At 35.8% G+C, this 6,821-nt stretch overlaps 1 long non-coding RNA gene across 8 annotated transcripts; it reads left to right on the plus strand.

Moving 5' to 3' along the window:
• The first annotated feature begins 550 nt into the window (after positions 1–550).
• LOC110802916 (uncharacterized) lies at positions 551–6,471 on the plus strand. Of its 8 annotated transcripts, none has more exons than XR_008919559.1 (6): positions 556–2,006; positions 2,128–2,226; positions 4,803–4,877; positions 4,966–5,084; positions 5,944–5,992; positions 6,087–6,471. It is a non-coding gene; the product is annotated as an uncharacterized lncRNA (long non-coding RNA). The 8 variants fall into 8 exon arrangements; XR_008919555.1 differs by having other exon boundaries at positions 558–2,006; positions 6,135–6,471; XR_008919557.1 differs by having other exon boundaries at positions 551–2,006; positions 4,966–5,992.
• The last annotated feature ends 350 nt before the right edge of the window (positions 6,472–6,821 follow it).

The following is a 6,821-nucleotide window of genomic DNA, read 5'->3' on the forward strand; positions in this document are numbered from 1 at the left end:
CCTCCGGACCTTGATACTTACGGAATTAAGTTCCAAGATCAAAAGTCTTTGGATTATTTGCGGAGTTGTCTAAGAAGGCCATCCGGCCAACCAAGTTCTACCACAAGAAACCTATAGAGGACTTGGGGATCGAAAAAGAGGTGGATGCATTGATTTCGGGTCTGGACTGGGAGGAGTTTGTGCAAGCGCACGCCAAGACCTATAAGCGGGTGACCTTGGAGTTCCTAGCTTCGGCTCGGAGGAACATGGTAATTTATGATGATGAGGAATTGGTTGAGTTGAGTTTTCAGGTTTTCAACAATCATCGCACTTTGACACATCAAGAGATCAACGATTTCTTCTACATTCCTTCGGACAAGGAGCTTATCACACTACTACAAAATCCCTGTTTTGTTGACGTACTGTACTCCAGGCTGGGGTAGAGCCGTAGAGGCGTTAGCACATTATTATATTTTGCGTGCTTTGACGACGCCTTTAGGCGCCATCAATTATCTCGTCTGCTTTCCGCGTCGAGATATTTACCATATTGCTAATTCTAACGCACATGCGCTTCACGTGTGCTCTTCAACCCGCGAGTTCATTTTAGGGAAACCAACCCTACTCTGACTCTCTCTCTCAATTCTAACCCTAACCCCCCACACTTTTCATCTTCTCCTTTCTCCAAATTATCTAAATTCACACCAAGGTACAAAATGACCCAATCTCCATTAAAATCATCAATCTCCTCCGTTCCAAATTATCTTCTGGTTTCAATTTTATTTTTTCTTCATTTTCGGAGCAGATCTCGCCGAAAAATTCTGAAAAATGACCAACGGGGAAGTTAAGGCGGTGTCCAGAGAGGTGTCGTTGATTATGGGAAAAGAGTTGCAGATCTAGGAGATGGTGATACTCTATTTTTGAATGTCTTTCCGTTTGGAGCGGCACAAATCCTCTATATCTCACCATTTCTCAAGCCTTTTTTATTTCTTGCTCCAACCATCAAGATCGAAGAGTTAATTCTTGTTCGAATAATGACTTTCAGGTTATTTCGTTCCTCTGAAATTTGGAACTTCGAGGGTTTTCATTTAATTATTCGTCTTGAATCGATTTTATTTCCGGATGCTGCTATTTCAGGTCCTGATTCTGATTTAATTTTCTCAATCTTCTTTTCATTTTCCAATTTCAATTAGTTGATTAATATGAGTAATTTTGTTTTTTTAAAATCTTGCTCGAAACTGGGGTAATTTTTGGCCTATCGCAATTGAGACTTTATTTGTTAGATCATAAAGGAACTCATTGGGGTTAAAATGGAAGGGAGTAATAATCTGATGAAGAACTCCTTAGTAGTTGTCTTGGTAAATGTCGAATGTGTGTTGTCGGCCTCTTGCTTGATTAGAAAAGATATTGTTATTTAATAAGGAACTAAATGATGACTTGCTTTACGAAAGGCTACCGTCTATAACAAACTTCCAATCATATATTAAAAGTGTTGGTTTGAATTGCAGTTGTTTTGCTTCTCTAAAATATTGAACTTTGGTGTTTTTCTTAATTCAATTAGATATTAATGTTGTTCTTTTAGAGATAGGGTTTTCTTATATATCTTCTTCTAATTCTATTGTAAATGGTATATTTTTAGGCTATATTTATAAGGTTTGATGACTTGATATGCTGTAAATTGATGGTATGGTTGGTAGAATAAGTTCCTGTATCCAGTGGATTTTGAATCAGTAAGTAGATAGCTTAATTTCTTGTTTATTTGTAAATTTATGTTTTAGTTTGTTTGTTGATACTTTAAAATAAAATACATTTCATGATTAGGTTTTGATCCCGTTGAAAGAGTGGTTATTCAACCAAAAGGAATATTGTTTGTTAGATGAGCACCTTATTAGCTGCTTGTATTACTCTATATTGTGAAATAACACATGGTTATTGCTTATAGGTTCATGGTTCAATTGTAAGGCCATTACATTGACTCTACTTGACTCTATGAGGACGGGAGTATCTTTGAATGCATTGGGGTCACGATGGTGTGTTATCTCTCCACTCTTGATGCAATTTCTTTTTAGCTTACATAAGATACATTTTTGTGTTACTTTCTGATGTTCGCGGACTTTTTCAATCTGTCTTATTATCGTCATTTTGTGGTAGACGAGGAGTTAAAATATGATAATCTTGCTTTGGGGTTAAGCAGAGTTCTGGAGCATGACAAATCTGCCTTCGACGCAGATCGTCTGCAAAATTAAACGGGTATGGTGTTTGTATTACTTTTGAATTACTCATTAGTTTACTCTGAAATTATAAGCTTTCGCAACCATCTTCCTTGGGAGCTACACTACTTTCATTTGTTTGCCTTAGCAATGATAGGGCGTTTTTCCATCGTTGAAAAGAAAATCACCTCACAAAACAAAATTTATAAAACACCTAACTAACCGACTATATTGACTATAGCGGCAAGCATAGGGATCGTCCCATAGGAATGTATATGTTTGACTATTCAATCTATGCGTTCACAAGCTAGTTCGGATGGAAAATGATTTTTTTTGTATTAATCTAATGAAAGCTAGAAATGCAAACAAATAAAGAAATTCAAGAGGATTCGGGAATCGGCAATGGAAATCGAATCAAAGGAAGAACAAGGTCAAGACATTCATGAATATGCAACGACTTAGCACATAGGGAAATAGAATTGAATGACGTGTGCGCCACCTCTCGGATGGAGCACGCGAAGCGTCTAATCTATGGAAGAGCTTTCGCCTAATCATAGACTAAACAACTTGCATATAATAGGAACCACTATTCACTTGCACACAAATTAGCCTCACAATGTCTTGCCAAACCTAGCCTATGCATTCCAATCTAATCCAATCAAATAGAATTTGCAACTACTACTCAATTATTCATGGATGTCCTATCACTAAATCATGTTTAATTACACCCAATCAATCATGAATTTCCCCAAAATTCCCCAAAATTCAATCCCAAGGCTTCAACCCCAAGGCTTCAACCCTAACCTCTAGACTAAAACTACTCAATTAGCATGATTAACATCAACATTAAACTAACATTAATCCTAATCATGAAACTAATTGAATAAGAAACTAATGGTATCAAGAAAATTCAGAAAATTCAAATATAAAAAATTGGGGGAAAATTCAAAATATGAAACTAATTCTAAAATTCAAGCATGAAATCAAAGCATAAACGAAATTAATGAAGCATTTAAGAATTGAAAGAACAAATCAAAAGAAAAATTAGAATTATACCTTGAATTGAAGAATTTGCATCAAACCTTGAAGAACAAAATGAAGAACAAAGCTCAAAATAAAGAGAAAGAAATCTGAAAATTAATGATTGAATTCAACTAAGAATCAAGAATTTGAAGCAATGAATCCTAATCCTAATCTCTAATCTAAGCCCTAAACTAATTCTCTCTCTAAAAATCTAATTCTAAAATCTGAAAATGAAAAAAAACTAAAAACTAACTACGTGAAACTAAGTCGCGATTTCTCGTATTTAAAGTGCTCCGCCCAGCTGTGCGACCACACGAGGAAGGCTGTGCGCTCGCACCAAACTCCACTGATTTCCTGCATTGATTTTGGTAATTCGTGCGCACACACGAGTAGAGCAGTGTGCTCGCACAGGATCAGCTCGACCGCACGTCTGACTAGCTCGATCGCACAACATAGTAGATGCTGGTTCTGCGCTATTCTGCTGCACTACTTGGCCGTTGTTCTGCTATGCTCTTGCTGCACTGCTTGGCTGCTGATCTGCTGTGCTATATGGCTGCTGCCAAGGGAGTGCAAGAGGGCTTGAGGTGAGCACAAGACATGCTGCAAGTGTGCTCGTGCATTGCTGTGAGTGCACAGCTATGGTTTCTCGAGTGCTGCTGAAGGTGCATGAGTGTAGCTGTGGGGCTGCTTTACCTTGGCTCTTGCGTGCACTTGTGGCTGCTCGTATTGCTGCAGCATTGTGGCTGCTCGTATTGCTGCAGCATTGTGGCATCGTATGCAAGCTAGTGCCTCGCCTACCACATTCAATAAAATCATAAATCATATTATTAAAATCGTAAATCAAAATATTTCGTTTAACTTTTTTGCAAATCGTAAAACATACAACTCGTCGACAAGCATGATGACGCAATATTAACACGTTAATACTCAAAATGACTCTTACGCAATGAGAATGCGCATAAAAGGCATATTTAGAGCAAAAACGACTAAAATATACGCAAGGCGAGAAAATGTTACGATAAATGCAAAAATGAAATAAACGAACTAAAAACGATAAAACTAAGCGAAAATAATAATAAAATGCTAATGAAATGAACTAAAATCCTAAGCTAAGAGTGACATAAATGTCGCTGATCAAGCAATCACATGCATACATAGTTACATGAGCTTCATAGGTTTCCATTGTTATTGCTTCTAGAATATTGAACAACTTCTTGAAATTTGGAATGTCGTTTTTTATTGCAAAAGTATATACAAATGTCCACCCATACTTTTAAGTTACATGAACTCGTATTATTATTTTCTACGGAGATGTTGAAGTGGCCGAGGCCACTTCCTTTAGAAGATGAACGAGATCGCCTACTTCAAGAGGTACATCTCACAACAAGGATTGCATCTGTTATGTATTATTTGTTGTCGTTATGTAACTTTATGATTGTCTCAATAGTCTAACGGTCTATTGAATTCCTGAGTGCTTTGCTTATCTCCTTAACGATTTGCTTATCTTCTTTTACTGTAATATTTTTAATAGGACATATATATTCTGTATGATTTTGTCTATTTATATTATTTAGATGCTTTTCATTGATTCAGGTGCCCCATGCTTTTTCTAGTTCTGGTGCAATTATATGGACCGCCTAATCTTGAATTCATTGATTGCTTTTTGAGGTAATCGTAAAAAACTCTCATTTGCTGTTGTACATTCCTGTTTAAACTATGAAAAGCTCTCATTTTCATTGTCCTTCGCCTTTTCCAGTTCAAAATTGCTGCTAGCGCATTGGAACTTTGGAAGAGGCTAATCTAGAAAACAAGTTTGTAGAGCCAAGTGTCAGACCCTGTAGACGCCTACTTTTGTCCCCATTCCCGAAAGAGAAGGTTCGATGATGAGAACATAAATCTCCACTTGACAACGCATCTCCTATAAAATAACGAATCTCAATCACCCTTTCATTTCAGCCAAAACTGCTATTTATAGAAACCTGCTAAGAATAGTAACTACCGTAAAAGCTAGTTATTAAAAGTGGCAAAATCATAAAAGATAGAAACCTGTCAGAATTAGGTGTTGCACTCCAACATAAATCCTAAAAGAGATATAATTTACAAAGGAATTCTATTCCTAGTATAATTCGAAAATAAGAGTTACGTATTAATTAAATTCCTAACGAACCTAGAGTTCGTAACGGGCCCAGACGCATTCCGTCATAATACGCACTAAAAGACTCGGATAAATCTCCCAAAAAGGTCCGTGTTCTAAGAGTCCAAATCGAACAAGAACTCGGCCCAGATCCAAGCGTTGAAAGTGCCTAGGGCCGTTTTATCTCCGGATTCTTTTTGGATTCGTATCTTAAAATCTATCTTTCCACACACTCTTTTCATATAAATACAGCCTAAAACCGACGTGAAAATAACACACAATTCCATAATCGACCCACTATAACACACACGATACAAATTGGCAGCAGAGCAGCGGAAACAAATCAACTTTTCATGAATCTGATGCTGATGTTATTAAATCAGGGGGTTGTTTTTAAACTTTTAAACTGATGCTGCTGCAGTTTACACTCCAGTTTTTTTCTTCTCCAACATAATGCAGAATCCAACACCTCTAAACTTCCTCTAGTTATAAGCTTATTTCTTGAGAGTTAATTAAAAGATTAGAACTTTAACATTTGGTCTTAGTTTTTTAAGCTTCTCATGTATGATATTAATTTTTTCATGGTTATTTATGTTGTAGAAGGAACTTCAGAAAATAATTGAAGAACCAACACTTTTTCATGTCTTAGGTAGCTTTTCTTCTTCTATATCCTTTTTGGTTGTATATTCACTTTCCCATCCAATGATATTTAACTTTTTTTCTTTATCTTGGTGGCACAAAAGGTGTTTAAGTCGAAGTCTCGTAATTAATTTGTGGACTTGTGGGTTTAGGGAGGTACTTCAATCTAAGTTTAATGAAGAAAACAAACAAAATCAGGTGCTTACCAATCGCGTGGATACGGTACATGAAGAAAACAATGCACTTAAGAGCCGTATGAGTTCAGTTGAAGATGAGCTTAAATCATTTAAAGACGTGTTACTTTGAGGCTCCAAGAGAGGACATTTCAACTATTTAGATTTTTATTTTGTTATTTTTGATTGAACATGAGTTTTATATTTATTAGTTTTTTTAGAATTTAAAGACAACGGGATGTGATTGTTGGGTTCATATAACTTGAAGTTCTATTGTCAAATATTTTTTGAGTGATGAAATTTTCATTTGTTAAAATTGATTTATGGTTTTGTATATTGTTTCATAGTGAAAATTTAGGATTTTTGAAGAATGTAAATAATGTTATTATGATTGCAATATTAACTACATAATATTTCGGCGGTATTGCCATTATTCAACTTTTTTTTACCGTTGGAGTGACATTTTACGAGGGTTTTTTGGTCGTTATTGCTCAATTATTCATCGTGAATAAGTATTTAACGACGAAATATCATGTCGTCGTTATTTTTTAACGACGAAATAATAATCTGTCGTTAACTTTTAACGATGAAACATTAGTTCGTCGTTAACTTTTAACGATGAAATTTTGAATTCATCGTTATTTTTTAACGACGAAACAGTAATCC

Source organism: Spinacia oleracea, chromosome 4 (assembly GCF_020520425.1).
Source record: "Spinacia oleracea cultivar Varoflay chromosome 4, BTI_SOV_V1, whole genome shotgun sequence".
NCBI classification, from domain to species: Eukaryota; Viridiplantae; Streptophyta; class Magnoliopsida; order Caryophyllales; family Amaranthaceae; genus Spinacia; species Spinacia oleracea.